General features: G+C 41.0%; 1 protein-coding gene across 1 annotated transcript in view; it reads right to left on the bottom strand.

Annotated features, from left to right (window-relative positions):
• The window catches only part of LOC131455388 (NGFI-A-binding protein 1-like), a 34,221-nt gene that overhangs the window by 13,765 nt on the left and 2,331 nt on the right, over positions 1-18,125 (bottom strand). Inside the window, exons 2-3 of the mRNA XM_058622984.1 lie at positions 17,889-17,988; positions 1,544-1,622 (exon numbers count right to left, since the gene is read on the bottom strand). The gene's annotated coding sequence lies outside the window, so the exon portion shown is untranslated. The remainder of the gene's footprint in view (positions 1-1,543; positions 1,623-17,888; positions 17,989-18,125) is intronic.

Genomic DNA, 18,125 nt, shown 5'->3' with positions numbered 1-18,125 from the left:
TTCTAGTCTTTGTCAACAAAAAACAAAACATGCCAATATGTCCAAAAAAAGACATATTAATGAATAAAAGCAAGACTTTTAAACTAAGTTCTTGTGTTTTGCAGCTTTAAATACAATAAAAGGGATTAGAAGGAGGTTGTCATCTTGTTTTCTGCTGGTTTTTCACAACAACAACGATGCCGTGTGTGTGTGCACCACTATATTTAGCTGCGTGCATGGAGCAGGTAAATTGTGAATCCAGCAGCCAAGAAGACAAACCTCTGTTTGGAGAATTAAAAATAATCAGCAGCAGCTTGTGTTTCCTTAGAATCAATTTTACTTGATTGTTTTTTTTGTGTCTTTAGGAGAAAACACAGTGTAAATGATGCTATTTTCTTCATTTTCTGATGCCATCTTATTCCACTTTTATCACAGCAGTGAGGGTGTGTGCGGGTGTGTGCGTGTGTGTGTGACGTGAGTGAGTGTGTGTAAAAGGCAGCTGTGAATGGCACCCTCTAATTGAGGTCCTGCTTCACAAAGCAAGTTGAGCGAGTTCAGCGTTTAACCCGGTGAAGCAGGTCCTGCACTGGCACGAGGGCATCACTTAGCCCGACTACACACACACACACACTTTGGCATTCAATGGAGGTAGAGTCTAAACAAAGCCTTATCACCCTAACTTTAACCATAACTACCTCATGTCTGACCTTAACCTTAAGCACAATTCCAAAATCTTAGCCCCAAACTTAACTAACTCAGAAATGATGTTTTGTCTGCGTTTGTGCCAGAAAATGTCCTAAAACGAGGCAACAAACACAAACACACACTCAGACAGACAGAGAACTGCAGGCTGATGTGAGGGTTTCTTCCAGGTGAAGGGTTAACACAGCACAGACCAGACTCGCTGTCTCGTCTTTATCAGAGAATGAGGAATACTGTAGTTTCCCAGTGATTCAGGGTTGACCCCAGAGTCATGAGTTCATCATGAGTGACGGTGTTTGATGTCTCCATGGTCTACTGTCCCCCACACACAACCACCACCACCATATTTATATCTATTAGAGTGCTGCTACTGTAGTAACACAACTGAGCCAGGAAACACGCACTGTATTTGTACTTTCCCCCCAAAAAAATAACTCATCTACAGTGTGTGTTATGACACTGTCACCCATAGACTTGTCACATTACAATAATTATACTGTATTCTGTACTGTGCACACGTGTATTCTGTCCAGTGTCTTAAAAGGGAATGTTTACAACGAGATGTTGTGCTTTCAAACGTCTTTTAATGTCTTATAGTGGACTCAGACTTATGTGGAGTGCATGCTGCTCACACATGTGCCCAAGCTATTGAGCTATTTTTAAACTCCCTTTAAAATTGATTCTTATTTTTCATATATATTCTTTTCAAATAGAGAGTTTTAAAGGAGAGAGTGACGAGTTTAAATTGCAACTACATTTTAAATTAAACACCTTTAATGATCCCGTAAAGGCTATTTTTGCACAGATGTGCCAGCAGCAGCAGGGAATCACATGCAGGATTAATCAGTCTAATCAGTTCTACCTGGTGAGTTGTTGGCCCCCTTTGGTCCGCCCCTGGTCCTGGTTGTCCTCTCCTTTTCTTGTCTCCTTCTTCCTCCTCACTGTTTACCAACACACAAACGCTGTGTGTCAATATGTGCACCAACAAAAAAAATAAAATAAAAAATAAAGTCCGTAAAGAGGAGTTCTCTCACAGCAAGAGCACGGTGCGTAAAAATCGGATAAAGTACAAAACAAATAAATTAATCCCAAGACGCAAAGTGCAGGTTTGTGTTTGCTTGATCAAAGCGAGCGCCACTTGTCTCCTCTCCTCTGGAAACTTTTCTTTTTCTGTCTTTGGGAGAAAAAGCGCAGACTTTGGCCACCAGAAGCCGCTGACCTTCGTGCGTCTTTGGTGCGTCTCTTTCCTCCAAAATGTGTGTTGTGTGCGCGCCCGAGGAGTGTGAGGCAGTGCGCGAGTGAGTGTGAGTGTGTGTGAGTGTCTCTCCACTCCCCTTCACTATTCACCACCATCACCCAGACACACACACACGCACTCACTCACACACACACAAACATCCGGTTCCAACGACAAAAATAAAAGTACAGGTTTCATTATACAGTGTGCAAAGCGATTTGGAGAGCTTCTTCTTCTTTGGTTTCACATGACAAAAATATTACGTTCATGTGTTTCAGAATTTAATATTTAACCATTGAATTGTTTTGTAAAATCATTCATTACAGATAGAATGTGCACTGATTAATTCGTAAAATATTCTAAAAGCTGGAAGGGGAATTTATTTTCTCAATTCTTCCATGAAGGAATCGCAGCCAACATTTGCATTTTCTTTGAATTTGAAGCAATGTTGTGTATGTACAGTATATAAATGAATAAAGTGCATCATCATGTACAGCATTTATATAGTAATACTTTGAAAAGTTTATGTAAAATTAATAAAGTACATTAGAAACATCCAACACAAATTTGATTTAACTTTTTAATCTGAATGCAGCAAATGCTTAAGGCTGAGTCGTAGTTTTGAAGTCAATATCTAGTCATTCATTTGTAATATTAGAAGAATATTATGAACGCAAACTGCTGTAAAACATAATAATATTACTACTAAATATAATAATAATGATGATTGTTATTATCATTCAAGAAAATTAAAATGATTACATTATACAACAACATTATTATTCATTTTGATGAAGTAAAACTTCAATGCGTACATATTTATTTACTGTTCGGGTGCTTTTATTTTGTTAACACTTCCCGTGCGCCGCGTCCTAACCACACGCAGCTTGACGCAGCACCAGAATAAAGTGGGATATTCCGCACGGTTGCCACAGAGCCTGTCTCTCTCTCTGCCTCTCTCTCTCTCGCCCACGCTGCTCCCTGCGTGACGCAAATCCGCGCGTGGGCGGACACACGGGGCGTGGGAGGCTTTCTGCACAGAATACCAAACACAGGCAGGTTCAACACCCACAGAGACGCAGAGAGGCACAGCAGTTTGCACACTCCGTGCTCTCGAAACTCAGCTCTTACTGTGGATCTTATGTCACTGTTTGATCCTCAACAGTCGACAAAATAATAATAAAATAATTAAAATAAAAAGAGTGATATTTCATCGGATTACGTTACAATGCATTCGATTTAGAACTTTGTTTTTGTGCGTTAATCTGCGTTAAAATAAGAATTTGGTATAAAAAATAAACAAGTTTAGTAAATTCTAGATATTTACCTTATTATGTTATTGATTATTAGTAAAAACAAAGTAGGCTACACTTTAACGCCGAGCATATCGCAGACGACACGTGTGCACAAGCGCACTTTGCGCTACCGTAATTATGCGACCGTTTGTGCTATCGGAAAAATTCCAACTGTTTCTGAACGCAGAGAATTTGTCGTTATTACGGTAATTCCACTCGCACTGTTTGCAGGAAGCCGGCGAATCAGCGTCTTTGTCACCAGAGAGGAGACAGTTGGAAAAACACCTGTAAATACAGTAGTTTCCATTTTTTTTTGGCCTTTTTTTGGACATTGAGACAAAAACTCAAACAAATGTTACTTTAAATATGTGTTATACTGTTCACATTTCAGATTTAACACACACAATCTGGTAAATTAATACAACTTTTTGGTTTTCTTCAATTTAAATACTTAATACACAACTTTAACACACAGTGAATTGTAAATAACTGCCATATATTCAAAGTTATTCAGGAAAAATTGACATTTTCTGACCCTTTTATGGTTAAAATAAGCAAAAATTGAATGTCTACACATTGTGTGGATATAGTATATATAGTTACGTTTCCTATGTTGGGACATCATATTATATTATAGTATATAATAACCTTATAGGAATAGGAAGAATGTATGTATGTGATTAAAAAAATAAATAAATATATATACATATGATGTAACTAGAAACCCCCCCCCCCCCCCACGTTAAATCAAACATGTGATGCCTGCCTCACATTCTGAATATGACACACAGCAGAGTGTGGTTGCCATCACTGAGTGATATGTGCACACGCCGCTCTGGTCACCACTCACGTCGCGTGCGTCATTGAAATGAAACCACGCCCGTATGCAAATGTACAATTCAGATTTCCCGATTTTACAATCGGGCCCGCAATGTGATAAGAGCATGCAAATGGTTTCCAACACAGGGAAACGGGTAGCAGGAAGCCCTCTGTACTGTATGTGTGTGTGTGTGTGTACGTGTGTGAAAGTGTGTGTGTTTTTTGGCTCAAGTGTTTCCTCCCCGCCTGTGACTTTCACAGCACAGACACACACACACAGAGCGGTGTCGATTCTATGTTGTTGTCACTGTTGCTGCATGGTAAAGTCATCTAAAGTGATGAAAACACAACAATGTGAAATAACTGCAGTCACAGGAAGTATCTATAACACTGCAGTACTACGACTATACAATTACACTGTTGTTATTTACATTACTCCACTACATTTCCGCTAACTGCCTTTGTTACTCTTTGTTATAAAACCAGAAGAAGAAGGAGATAAAGAGTTGGTATTATGGTCTGTGTTTGTATAGAGCATAGGTCCCAATCAATTTCATGCAGCCCGCCACTGAAAATGAAGTTATAATGAGTTATTTCTGTACGTTTTTTGCAGTTTTTGTAAACAATTTATTGTTCCATATCAAAACGAACACTTTTATTTTGAAATTATGTGAAACATCATCATTAATATTAATATTCCTCAAAAAGTGGGATTTTCACTTGACCGGCCCCTTACTGACCAAACTAAACAAAACTTAAAGTACGCTAAAGTACAGGAAATGTCATATACTTTAAGACTTAAGTGCTTAAGTAATATTAAAAAAAAAAGTCATTTTATGGTAACATACTTGTACTTTTACTCAAGTGTCACCTTTGAGGTACTTTGTACAAGACTTCAACAGCAATGATCACTACTGTTAATAATACTTATACCTTTAGTATTTACAGTCCTTTTTTTTATTTCATTTTAATAAAAAATTTTTAGTATGAAAAAAACTATACTTGACTTTTCACAATTACAATTACTATTATTACCACTACTACAACTAACTAGGGCTGCAACTAGAGATTATTTTCATCATCCATTAATCTGTCGATTATTTTCTAGATTAATTGAATAATCGTTTGGTCCATAAAATATCAGTGTTCTCTCAAACCTGGAAATAATGATCTTGTTTTTGTCCACAAACCAGAAATTAGTTTATTATAATGATTTCGTTGTTATATGGAGCAAAGAAACTAGAACATATTCACATTTAAGAAGCTGAAAAATCTGATAACTTGTCTTAATTCTTCAAAAACCTATAAATCGATGATCAAAACAGTAAGTAATCGATTTGTTACAGCTACTACTTTCACTAGTTCCCATACAACTACTACTACCTTTATTTCTTTCACTTTTATTTCCATCTAAATGTTACTACAACAGATTTTGCAAGTACAAAGACTATAGGACACATTCTATTAGCACTATTTTTACTTACACTGTCACTGCCATCTTATCTGTCATTGCTACGTTTACATATATTAGTACTAGTAATACTTCTGTACTGTATGTCATACAACTGATACTGTTACTTGTACTAATACTGCTTTTACCACGCATCACAACTGTTCCTTTTCGGCTTTACTCATTATTTTTGATATAATTGACATAACTAACAGAGGTCAGAGGTCATAAAGTCAGACAAAAAAAGGCAAAATTGCCCTGTTACTGCGACAGGTAACTATCTGTGTGTGTGTGTGTGTCTCACCTCTGACTAAAAATTTGACTCGTATGTGTGTGTGTTAGATGAGACCCAGGTGAGAGCACAGGGAACTGTTTCCGTCCCGTCTCAGAGCTCAGCTTGAATCGGATCTCCGCGCGATCACTTCCACTCTGCCTGATTCCCCACCATCAATGAGCTATTTTGGGGAATTAGGCCAGCTGCCACCAGTGGAACACCCTGGGGACGGAACCAGAACAGCCTTTGTCAGCCTCCCTCCTGCACCCCTGCACCCCCTGCCACCATCCACCTCCACTGCTGCACAATGAACACAGCAGTGATAAAATACAGTAAAATACAACAAGCACAATCCAGTCTGCAGTGCCGCCGTCTCCTTTTATGTGTCTTCAAACACCCAAATGATGAGAAAACTAGTATTTGTATAGTGTGTGTGTGTGTGTGTGTGGGGGGGTGGATGGGGTGGAACGCCATGCTTTTCTGATCCTCTAATTAATTTCAGAAGGAAACTAAAATATCAAAGCAAAACTGCACATGAGGCTAAAATATAGAATCCAACGGGGGAGAGCTGTGCATGGATACCAAGAAAGTAAACTGAGCAAGAAGTACTCATTATAACAATATTAGTGTTAATACACCGAGGGCGAAGTGCAATACCAACACTATAGCTACTGTATGTTGAATATACCCTGCTTAACAAAAGTCTTGACGTGTTTTACTCGCTGAAAACTCGTTCCCCGAGGGGATGATAAACTACTATGGCAGCAGAGTAGGAGGTAATAAGACCACGGGGGGTTAGAATATGTAAATAAGCTCCCGTAGAATCAGAGTAAATGACTCAAAATTGCACACATTTGTCACTTTTGAAATCACCGATCATCGGCATAAAGGCCTGTGAAAGTCTCTCTGATGTGTGGAGGATGCTGAGAATTTGAGTAATGAATTAAATGTATTCGTGTTACTGTAATTGAGTAGGTTTTGTTGGTGTACTTGTACTTTTTACAGTGATGTTTAACATTTGTGATTTTACTTTTACTTTTTGTTACTGAGTAAAAGAAAACAAAATACAATTCACACACTGAAAACGTTTGCAGTGAATGATGAGGACAGGTGAACGACGAGGACAGGTGAATAATGAGGACAGGTGAACGATGAGGACAGATGAATAACAAGGACAGATGAATGACAAGGACAGGTGAATGACAAGGACCGGTGAACGATGAGGACAGGTGAACGACGAGGACAGATGAATAACAAGGACAGATGAATGACAAGGACAGGTGAACGACGAGGACCGGTGAATGATGAGGACAGGTGAACGACGAGGACAGATGAACGATGAGGACGACGTGAATGATGAGGACGACAGGTGAATGATGAGGACAGGTGAACGATGAGGACAGGTGAATGATGAGGACAGGTGAGTGATGAGGACAGGTGAACGATCAGGACAGGTGAATAATGAGGAAAGGTGAATGATGAGGACAGGTGAATAATGAGGACAGGTGAATGATGAGGAAAGGTGAATGATGAGGACAGGTGAATTGGCCCTAATTAAGGTCCCTGAGTGAGTGACATTTGTGACCTTTGACCCATGTTTATGTGTTTACATATTTTATTTTGTCAGCACTTGTAAAATTATTAATTAAAATTAAAATTAATTAAAAAACAATTCATGTGAGATTTGTGTTCCCTTGTCCTTTTTGCAAAACACAAGAAAAAACCAGTACATTATAAACAAGCTACTCTTTTACTTTAACTTGAGTACATTTTTGGCCATTTTTACTTGTATTTAAGTAAATCTTTATCAAAATAGTGGTACTTTAACTTGAGTAGAATATTTCAGTACTCTCTCCACCTCTGATCACATTCAATTACTCTGTTTTAAAACGCTCTTTTTACACAAAGACGTCACTTTTGACACACGGAGCTCAATTTACCGAGGACTCCATGCTTCAAAATGGTACTTTTAACGCATGTCAGGAGTCCTAAAAGGTCCATAAATTAAATTTAACAGTTCATTTATCACCATGTTCCATTTCACGACGCGGGCTAACGCCGTACGCTCGACAGCTCTGGAAAAAGACCATGAAGGACGCTTGAGTTTTTCCAAGGTCAGCGCTGACCTTTCGTGTGAATATTTCAAGTGTGATGTATTTTCCAAACGGCTCACATGGAGCAGGTAACAGGTAGGATTCCAGTCCGCCCACCGCCGGCCCGATAAATCCACATCTGCCTGCTCTGTGTGCGCTTATATACACTGTCGACGTAGATTTTATGCAGATATTACCTGCTGGCAACATTTCCACGGATCAGGCTCGAACAGACGGGGATCAAATCATATTCTGAAAGAAACGAGGAGGAGGAGGAGAAGAAGAAGGAGTATCAGTATCCGTATCTCTCCCTCTCTTTTGATCCTCGCATACCTCACCCCTCCTTCCCCGTGCCTCCCCTCCCTCTCACCTACACAGAACACACACATACTTACTGTATTTCAATAACTAACAACAAGAACCAAAGTAGAGCAAATTAAAACGAGAGCGCCAGCAGGAAATAGGATGTCCACCCACACTCTGAGGTAGGTCGACACCCAGGCTGCGTGTTCCCACAAGTCCCAGTTTCCCAGTTTACCAATTTTTTTTTTTTTTTTTTTTTACACCACTGCCCTTGCTTCTTTACACTCCCGCTGCTTCTTCTCCGCACGGAGGATTTATTTATGTGATTGTTTTTGCAGAAGACAAAAGTCGGCTCGAGTCACACATTGTAACCATGTCCAGAAAATATAAAGTAACCACCTGGTAAAGAAAGAAGTGAAAGACCCAGAAATAGTCGGCACAGTGTGATTCTCTCAGAGGTTTCTGTGCATGCAAGTGGAAAACCTATTAATACAGTAGCTTCCCCCCCCTCCCCTCTATTTTTCAAAGAGGACACGTCAATGTTTTTTGAAGTTAACAGCGCCTAAAACTCAGGCCCCTGGGAGGTGAGGACGACATGCGACAAGGTGTGTCTCTGATAAGAGAACACAAGCCCGTTCAAGACCCGCAGCCAATGTCAAGGGGAACCCTGGTCAGATTCATGTAAACACTTCTCCTTGTTTACCTCATGTAACACAAGATAAACTAAGTTTCCAGAGTCTCAGAGGATTACAAACGACTCTGCATCATTTCTCTTTAAGCCGTTAATCTCATTATTCTCTTACTCCGACTGAACTCGCTCAGCCTTATTTCATTGTATCGGTGTCTGATGTACACGTTACCATAGGGAGCCGCTATCACCACAATAATAATAATAATAATAATAATGATAATAATAATTAAAGACATAAACACACATGAAAGATTAAGGTTTTGAAACATTATTTCCACCAAAAAAAGAGAGAGCACTTCACTTTATCTGTTATAATGGGAAGAGTTGACATCAGCAGTCTGCTTTCATGCCACCCTGTCAATCATTCTCAAAGAGTAGGCGTCTCTTTTCATTTCATTATTTATTTGTGTCCTCCTTCACTCACACTCACACACACACATGCACCATCAAACTCATTTGGCAAAGAGCCTCTTTAAATTTCACTTTTCAGGAGGAGATGCCTGTTCATTTCATTCCTGCAGTGGATTACTTGTCTCTTCTCCTCCTTTTTCCCTGCAACTTTTTACTTCCCTCCCTCGTCTCCTCGACCTCCACCCCTCCCCCCTCCCCCTTCCCTCCCCCCCGGAGTAGAAACACATTTCAATGACACGCCCACGCCTGGGCCTGTCAGCCCCTCGCCCTGTCAGAGCGCCCACGCCGCTCTGCTCCCCTTCTCCCCTTCTCCCTCCCGTCTGTCTCCTCCCTCCCTCCTTCTCTCTCTCTCTTCTTCTTCTTCCCCTTCCCACCAGCCCACATCCTCAACACTTTACGCTCTAAAAAAGCCGATCTTTTCATCCAAGTTCCTCTTTTTTTCTCCTCCAAAAAAATAAAGAAAGAAAGAAAGCGGCATGATTCAGTCTCCAGGCGCTTATAGTGCCTGTCAGTGGAGTGTCCCTTTCCATTTGGGCTACAGGGCGACTCTGATGCCAAGAGCAGGAGTTTAAACATTTTCACTCATAAGAAAAAGAAGAAGAAGAGGAAGAAGAAGAAGTCTATTGTCTACTCCGCCCAGTGTTGTGTTGCTGTTTTTGGGTGGCAGTCGGGCGTGGATGTGACTTCAGTGGAAGGGAAAATAAGAGTTGTGAAAGCAGCAAATGTCTATAAAAGCACAATATATTTAATTTTTTTGGGGGGGGATTTACGGGTGCTGTACAAGGCCACAGCTTGTGTGTATTGGGAGGATTTGTGTGTGTGTGTGTGTGTGGGGAACTCAAGCTGGTGTGTTTGCACAAGCCTCCCTGGTTTGTCTTACTTTGTGTCTGTTGAGAAAGTGTGGGATGGTATGAGCAGCTTATGTCTGACTGAACACGTGTGTGCCTGCGTGGGTGGGGACTGTGTATAGGGGCGATGTGTGTGTGTGTGTGTGTGTGTGTGTGTGTGTGCGTACGTGTGTGTCTTTGCACACAGTACACTCGTGTGTGGGTGTTTTGGGCAAGGATGTGTGTGGGTGTTGTGTGCGTGTAGGCGGAGGTTATGTGACATACAGATAGAGACTGCAGTGTTCCTGCAGTGTGTGAAACTTTACTGCAGCGTCTCCACTGTAGGAGCAGCTATAGGGGCCCCTGCTGCCTGCACAATGTGCCAGCGTGGAAAAGTCTGCTGCTGCTTCACGTTAAAGAAATCACCTCCGCGAGGAGGAAACTTGTCACGCACAAGAGCAGAAATAAGGGGGACACGACAAAGACGGGGAGATGATATAGTGAATACAACAAAGTTCTTTTTGAGAGCCTTGTACATTTCATTTTGTAAAAATTGTTATTCTCTGCCTGTAAGTTAATTAACTTTGATCCATCACAGTGTATAAAGAAAATAGACTTAATAATATTCTGGTTGCAAAACAAGCAACTAGTTTCTACTAAATTTTCTACTCATGTTATAAATCAAAGAAAGAAATAAGAAGCTAATTTTCCCATGGACCTTCCCATTCAACCTGACTTATTTCTGCAACTACTGGAGTCGCCCCCCCGGTGGCGCTAACTGCTACCGTTTTAATACACCGTCTCTGGTTTGTTCACTTACAAATGACTCGTGGTTAATTTTCTCTGTACTCTAATGTTGAAAAAGGACGTACAGTATAACCCTGAGAAACACTCACACTCAAGAAAAAGGTGAAGGATTTCAAGTGTCTCATTTTATCACGACGCAGTGACACATGATGTCGATCATGACTCATCCTCCTTGACAGTGGGCTCGCTCTGTGGAAGCACGGCCTTGCGGTTGCGTCGATAAAAAGGTTAAAAAGTGAGACAATGAGCAGGTTTAACTCAGGGCTGAATCACACGCTTCTTTCTTTCTTTCTTTTTTCTTTCTCTGAGTCGGAATATTATCTGCTCAAGGTCTGCCCCATTAGATACGCTGTGTGTTTCTTTCTTTTCTACCTGACAACAAACTTTGATCTGGTCATTTAGTGAATAAGTGCTTTGCCTTTGACTCATATTTAACCAATGCTAAAAAAGAAAAAACACCTTTTCTATGACTAAAATTTGCCAAAGACACGTTGTTGTCACACATTCTGTGGCGGTGATGGTCATGAGGCCTTTTTTTTTTTTTTTTTTTAATTTTGAATTTTGTTTTTAAGCGTTTTTGCGGAAATGTGTTCGCTGAAACTGAATATGTGGGTGGGGTTATTCTGGGGGAATTTGGACACGAATGAGTTAAACTCCTGTCTGTGCTTTCACTGGGTCAAAAGAGGCTACATTTTTGACTGAAAACACAAAGTTTGATGGGATAAATGCTCCTCCTCTGCTGCTGTATACACACAAACACTCCCTCAGGTCTGACAAAACCCATCAAAATCCTGAAATTTTGTGCAAGGGGAACCCAAACGATGGAGAGAAAACTTTTATGAACTCTTCTACAAAGGTCATATTTAAATGTGCACCATTTACTGGCTTGTGAAAGCAGTGGATTCAGAACAAAGTAGGCCGAGCGTCATTAATGCAGTGGAGTTTTTTTTTTTTTTGCTGTTGCTGCTCTTGATATGCTTTGCGCTGCACCTTTAAAGCCTAAGTGGGAAGCCCTGCAGCTCCCTGCTGACAGACCGTGGGCTGACGTGGAGGGGATTTGCCCATTTTGGCCACGTATGGGCCTCAGCGACCCTCACTGCCGCCCACATCATCCTCACCCTGAGATTGCTGCTGACGTCTGACATGTCTGCTGCAGCCAGGCGGAGGCTGACGCTCCCTCCGCCACGACCACACACTGCAGTCAGAGAGAAACCGTCCGCTCCTCAGTGTGCTGCGTGTGTGTGTGTGCGTGTGTGTGTGTGTGACAAAAAAAAAAAAAACACCTCAACTCTGTATGTGTGATTAATCTGTTCAATACATTAATTTCAGGCTGCTGAGGAAAAGGTCACAACAATCAGATCACCTTTAAAACCGTCATGTGTCAAAAGATTAACACAGAATTTAGTCGGGGGAGAAGAGAGGAGGAAAATGATGAAACAATGCGAGCTACAAGGGTGTGCGCAAAGTTGAGGCGAGCTTTGAAGTGCAGCCACACATTTTGCATGATTATTGCTGTTAAGTTTTTGATCTCAAGCCAGCAGGCACGAAAAACAACAGCAGCTTGGGATTAGTCTACCCCCCCAACCCCCCCCCCCCCCCCACACACACTCGCACGCCTACCTTGCCAGCATAAGTCCCTGACTCAATTAGAAAAAAAACCTCTGCAACTTAGGGCTCCTCACGCACAAGTACCCACATCGCGCTGCCCACGTACCTGCAGCACATCACAACCGGCACCGCTTTAATCGCCCGAGCACAATGAACGCACTGGGATTTGTCTTCTTGGTGACATTAAACGCGGGGATGCACGCGCGCCTGACGAATAATGTACACACACTGGTGATGAGACGGAGACAACGGGGCCGAGCAAACACACAGAGGAAATAAAGGATTTATATCTGCCTTTAATTAAATAGCAGATATCATCCACTGATATCTGCAGAGAAGCAGCAGACAGGACTGTTGTCAAGTGTGACGTGAAACAGACAGAAATAGACCAAGTTCTGGTTTCACTGGAGAGTTTTGGAGTTTCATGATGAGCTGTTTTGTGTTTCGTAGGCCTCTCGAAAACAAATCAGCGACAAAATACTGATCATTAACGCCCCATGTGAAACCCTGGTGCAGGCGTGTCTCTTCAGAACTGCAATGTTGATGCAAAAAGGTTTGAACTCACCAAAAGTGTACAAATCAACAAAATATCATGACCGGCCTTACACAGCACCCATTAGACACTAAAATAATAAAAACTATGTCTGTGACTTGCATTTTAAATCCAGTGGGGATCAAACGAAACCTCTCGCGTCGTCTCTGCTGAACCAAACAAGGAATTAAACCATGAGGCCTGAAGGTGTTACAACCATCCGTATGCTCTAACTTCCTTCTAAAAACCTCTCTTTCTCTGTCATGGTCTGTGGTTTTCACTCGACAACAGCAGCAGCAACAACACAGATGCAACTTTTTTTTTTGCTTTTTTGAGGGTTTTCCTCCAGAGCACAAGCTCAGAGTTTCCACAGACGTTCAGCGGTCAGTGTTTCGTCCTTCCTTCCCGCTTTATTAAAGGGATGTAGGAAGAGTATAACCGTGACTAACTGGAACTTAAAAAGTTTCACTTACGAGAGTTATACGACTGTGAATGACCAGTAAGTTTAATTTACACACAGCAGTACTAAACGACTACTGTTTTCATTTCCTTACATTGTTATTGTACAAAATGAACTTTATACTCCTCTTATTCACTACAAGTACACATAAAAGACTGAGTAATGTGGCTATAATCAGTTTAGATTAGCGATTATTGCATATTTATATATATATACATATATATATTATATTGCACTGTCAAACGACATTATCACTGACTACACTCGCTCTCACCTACTGTACTTTGTTACCACAGCAACAGCAGGTTAACAGAGTCCATGGAGTAAGTGAGGACAGGCACATGTGATGTGATGCTCAGAAACTAAATTAAATTCTCCACAACATTTAACATACACACTTTCTAGATGTGTAGAGAACGTCAACACGTAATCAGGTTCATATCTATTGTTCTCAACTGTTTTTTCGTTTTATTATTAGACGTAAACACACATTTACAGATACAAGTGTAGTTTCCCTTCTAGTGTTCAAACCAACTAATAGTCAACTGATGTTTACTTGACAATAAACGCAGATAATCAACTAAGAATTGATCAAACCCGTGATCATATATTGACATGATCCACATATTCATCAACTACTGGCAACTGAGTCTCTGTTGACATGATACTGAACATGTGTTGATTACTAATAAGAGTCAACAATGGACTATTAAAATAAAGTGTAACCGTTTTTTTTTGTGTGTTTGTGACGTCATCAGTGGGTAGATTGTAGGTGTGGGTCAAAACATGCGGTACACTTGGTTATAATCTATACTACAGGGCAAATATCGCTATTTTAATGAATAAATAAATGACGTCGCTCTAAAGTAAAACAGTCCCTGCCAATTTCACTCGCCGGGCGTCACTACTTCATGTCTCCTCGCGGTGGCGCTGCTCAAATAAAAGAGGGAAAAAGTGGGCGGCGTTTGCAGCGGGATAATGGTGGAGAATCATTCAAATCCAAATAGACTGTTTTTTCTTTTATTGTTGTTCATAGAAAACGAGCCAAACGCACTTTGAATCTTCGCCATATTTCCAAATGTGTGTGTTTATATTGACGGTGAAAATGAAAGAAATAGGGAAAAGGATATAAGACACTCTCTGTAATATATACGTTTTAACATAGTGATGGGAAAAAGAAGCCTAAATGCACTGTTTTCTAAGGGTTAACTATATTGATGCCATTGTTTTCATAATAGCAGCAAAATTCACATGCCCCACTTTCTCTCCCCCTGACATCCTCCAGGTATAATGATCTCTCCTTTAACAGGGAACCAAAGCACAGTATAAGAAAGTGCTGCGTCCCCCCCCCGCCCCCCCTCTCTGCTGTGATTTGTAACTTCACCGGAGTGTCAGCTAAAGTGCAGCTCTCCTGCTGTGCCGGCCCTGCAGTGCTGCGGGGGCCGGAGGAGGGCCCGGGCGGGGCCAGACCCGGGCTACTGGGCTGCTGGGCTGCTGGCTGCCCACGGAGAGGCCTGGCCGGGTGGGCGTCATCTATGGAGCGATTGATCCCAGTAAAAAAGGACAAAAAGTCTCCCTGTTGTCCTGCTCCACCAACAGCAGCAGGGGGAGGAAAAAAAAAAGAAAAAAAAGAGTTGTGTTGTGGTGCAAACTGCAGTTCACACAGGAACAGGAGTTTTTCATAAAACTACTATGATTAAAAGTACCAATAATAACCATTAAATAACTCATAGTACTACAGTTATTTATGATAACGCTCACTCCGATACACCCACCATGTTCATGCTTTGTTTCAAATATTGTATATTATATATGTATTTACCTATTTAAGAGAATGACACTGACACAAACACGCCAGTTGCTGCTTAAACTCCCTTTTCCAGCTGTTTTTAAGGCCTTCCTTCTCTTTCATCTGCCCTGTTCGTCTGCCTTGATGGATGGCGGCTTCCTAAGTGTGTGCCCTATCCAGGACCATTTCCCCTTGAGGATCTCTAGCTTCCAACTGGGTTTTGTCCACAGCTCAAGGATGCTGATCTTGTCTGAGCAGGATTGATTCGACGTTAGAGTTGAAGATTAGAAAGTTTGGTGGCTATGCGTATCACTCTGGAGGCCTTGACAGGCTTCAAACTGTGCAGTGCCAACTTTGGCCTTATTTGCACAAGCAGATACAGCGCCAAACAAGCCGCTTCTTGTCCCAGACGTTGCCTTCACCTTCCTCTGATTCCTCTTGGGAGAGTGGGAGAATCCAGAGAGGGAATAACAAATGAGGGTGAGAATCAAGGAGAGCGAAGGAGAACGTCAAACTGTGATGAAGAGGCCGAGGACGTGAGAACGCAGTTGGGTGGAGAGCTTTTGAGTCGAAGAACTTAACTCTTTTTACCGCGTACAGCAATAGTTAGTATACAATCAACGGCATCAAAGATGGTCACAACATCTCTGTGTGTTGCTACATGTAAATGTTGATATGGGGAGACAACGGTGGAAACGGCCAAGTGAAAGAGCAGGTAAAAAAAGAGTCTGTGTCGAGTGTTGTGTGCATGACTTTGGTGTCGCGCCAGTCTTTCTCCTTTGAAGTCCAGGCAGCCCTGCTGGTTTGGTTTGGTTGGGTTGGGTGGGGTGGCTGTGGGTTCAGTGTGGAGGTTTATGCATGGAGAGGGGGGGGGGGGGGGGGGGGGGGGAGTAAAGGTCACGGTGACGGAGCGCACATATCTTTTATACTCTGTAATACGTATCACAGCTGAACCACATCAGGCTGAGCTGTTTATCAGATGCCGAGGAGAGAGAGAGAGAGAGAGGGAAGAAAAAAAAGAAAAAAGTACCTGCAGTTTTTGCAGGCGTGGGTTTGACGCTGACTTTCATGCACTGAGGGAGTTTTGGAAATTGTTGAAGAAACAAAAAGTTATTGCAAAGATGCATTTAAAAAAATAATAATACACTATATACATAAATATATGCTTGATATGAAAATGGCCCTGAGACAACTAGTGCTACTTGACTAACACCAAGGATATGATAGTTTGGTGTAGTTTTATAACAGTGGTGTGAGGACCTATTGTAATTGTAGGAATTATTATTATTTTTCCCCCAAACGTGCGTGAAAATGGACAAAGAATTGGCACGCAAATCAGAACTGGCGAATAATTCGATAAAATAATGGAAATGCGGAAAGACCAATGCAAAATGGCTCAGTAGTGCCCCCTCAGGTCAAAAGCCTATGGAGCGGGCCGAAACTTAGTTGTGGCAAATTTCACGAAATTTGGTGGGAACGCAGTTCGGCCCGAGACGAACAAAAAATCCCACTGGGACCATGACCTCGACTCAACAGGAAGCTGACATTTTTGGATTTGGCGTCCATCTCGTCTTATTGTGGGACGAAAAACGTGCCAAATTGTACTAGCTAGTTTTATTTCTTGTTTGTTTTGACTTTTTGTTTTTGAAATGAGTTGGTTTTAATTAGTTTTTTGGTTTGCTAGTTTGCTAGTATTTATTTTTTTGTAAATGCTTAGTTTTAGTTTAGTTTTTAGTGTTTTTTGTAATATGGAGGAGCATTTGCCGGGTGCAAGATGCAAAAAGGTCATAAGAACCAAACAAAAGATGCCCTTTTAAAAATGTATGAGGACGGATCAACAAACCATCCTTGAATCAAATATAAGAAATTATTTAAAGTGCAAAATGTGCATAAAACTGACTAAAGAACATAAATAATAATAAATAACCCTAATGACCATTAGACTAACAGCATAATGAATGTTTAACTTTCATACATAGCCTAATTTGTGTCTCACGCTGTAAATAAAAACAAATTAAAATAAATAAATAAAAACTAAAATGGTAACGTCATAGAAGTTAAGACCAAAATGAACTATTCTTACTGCGTGGATGATCATATAATAAACACAGAGCTCTGAAAGCAACAGTTTGTAGCTGCTGGTGAAGGATTTTTGTGCAGAGCTGCAGCTTCACTGTGCCAGGATGATACAAAATAAATGATTTGTCCAACAAAAACGAAAAGAAAAGGCTTCAGAGAATGAGCAATTTGCTCTGAGATGAAACAGCTGCACAATCACCACTTTTTCTGTTTCCTGAAAAATTAAATTTTACTTTTAAAAGTAAAAGCTATTTGTTTTTTTCAATAACTAAGGTCATTGACTGCTTAAATATTTCAGATTGTGTTTTGGAAGTAGAAATGAAGGCATAATTTGTGTCTTTTTTTTCAGTTGGACATTATGCAATGTTTTTGGATTTTTCCTTCTATAATGAGAAGATTTTTTGAATAAAAATGCATTAAGATCTGAGCTTTTGTTGAAATGTTTGCTTATCTTTCAGTGACCAGTTGTGAAATCCAGAGTTCACAATGGGAAATGTTGTTTCCCACATCACGAAAGAGAAGACTTGTGTACCTGCCACAGCAGAAACGTGTAATTCTCCTCCGCGATGGAACATCCTCGTCGTCTCTTCCACATGTTAGCGTCTGACGGAGGTCGCCGGGTGTCGGCGCGTCTGGGGAAAGCAATATTTTGCTGTAATTAGCCGAGTTAGTGACACATCACCTCTGCTGATGTGCTGTCTCCAGTGCTTTCTCATCTCACGGTAATTATCATCATAATCCACCAGGGACGTACAAACACGGCACTCAC

The sequence above is a fragment of the Solea solea genome, chromosome 2 (assembly GCF_958295425.1).
Source record: "Solea solea chromosome 2, fSolSol10.1, whole genome shotgun sequence".
In the NCBI taxonomy this organism is placed as follows: domain Eukaryota; kingdom Metazoa; phylum Chordata; class Actinopteri; order Pleuronectiformes; family Soleidae; genus Solea; species Solea solea.
This window is presented reverse-complemented; position numbering and strand designations above follow the sequence as displayed.